Here is a 1,691-nt window from a genome sequence, read left to right on the forward strand (position 1 = left end):
ATGGTGGTATTGTTGTGAAGATTAATTTGTGGATTGTTTCTGATTATGATGTTAGAATAAAATCAATGGTTGCTAGTGCTAGAACATGCAGACATTCCCATTTTGACCAAGGAGCTTTCATCAGACATGGCTGCTGCTGGGCTTTATGTCACTTTTGGTTGTTTAGAGAGGTGTGAAAGACCCCTGAAAACTACAAAAATGTTGCTGGTAATGGGTAAGACAGTAGGTAGCTTGGGAAGGGTTCTAAACTCTGTAAGAATGGATGGGACTGTTTTGATATGTTGACAGGTGGTTGCTTGGCCAAGTTTGTCTAATTCCCATCAAGCCGAATGATATATGACTGGCTAAAACAGCTGTCCCCCTCCTCAGATCCACAGCACAACATCACCTGTATAAAACATAATATTTCATTGTATGTTATGAAATATAAATATCAAGAATCTTCATTCACAATGACTAATCATTGTTACATCCTAATGACTATACTGTCAACTATATAGAAATGTAACATTTTGAACAAAATGCATGATATTTCAGTAATAAAGAAAGTATAAAATGTCATTATCTATTATGCAGATTAGATGCTAAGTAGCACAACACATACTTCTTGGAATTGGCCATTTGTCAAGCTTCTTAATCTTATGTCTCCACCATGAAGTCCCTCCCATTTACCACAAAAGGAATCATTAATGAAGTTTCTGCATTAAAATGGAAATAAGGTCATCATGAGCATTACCCACATGCCATTGTATTTACCTATCCTAGAGCTACCTACATGTCTTATAGGAAATCCCTACCATTGACCAGAAGAAATTAGCAGTTTCTGCATCAAATATGCACATGAAGTACTCACTAACATAATTCACATTTTGCTGTATGCACCTTCCCTTCACCTCCAATATGACATCCATAGCATTAATTATGAGAGAAATAGTCCAAATTATCATGATTATGCTCATTCGGTCCTAATTAGTATCCAGGATATACTTGGATATAATTCATTATATTGACATGTTTAGCTAACCTCCCTATACTATGGGTATAAATTTTATACCATGTACCAAGTCTGTCAAAGGGAACATACTAGTAATATTCGGACATTAACTATGCAATCAAGGTTTTAGTAGCACAAGTAGTATGATATTGTAATATGTCATTGGCATAACCTCAGTCAAAAGTCCTTTTGAGCTGAATATTCAAAACTACCCTCATTCCTACTTGAGATATCATCTTGCTAAATATCATAATATTGTTGTTATTATCATGCAAATTAGGGCATTATTAACAACATTTATAGCAATTCATGTCCATCAACAGAAAACATGTTACTGTAATTTCCATCTGTCATACTGCCATGATACCAGGTAGTTACTGTTCATTGATAACACATAACTATTATACAAACATTGGATAATATCACTCACATCTCCCCCTCCCCACTACTCTTATAGGTTACATCATCATAATGATCATGATGATCATAATCATCATGATCATAAATGATCATAAATAATCATCATGATCATAAATGATCATCTCTATCCCCCTCCCCACTAATTCTCACAGGTTACAATACAACACTCATCTCCACCCCCCTCACTACTCTTACAGTTTACGGTATAACACTAATCTCTATCCCCCTCACTACTCTTACAGTTTACAGTATAACACTAATCTCTATCCCCCTCACT

This window comes from Branchiostoma floridae, chromosome 5 (assembly GCF_000003815.2).
Source record: "Branchiostoma floridae strain S238N-H82 chromosome 5, Bfl_VNyyK, whole genome shotgun sequence".
Classification (NCBI taxonomy): Eukaryota; Metazoa; Chordata; class Leptocardii; order Amphioxiformes; family Branchiostomatidae; genus Branchiostoma; species Branchiostoma floridae.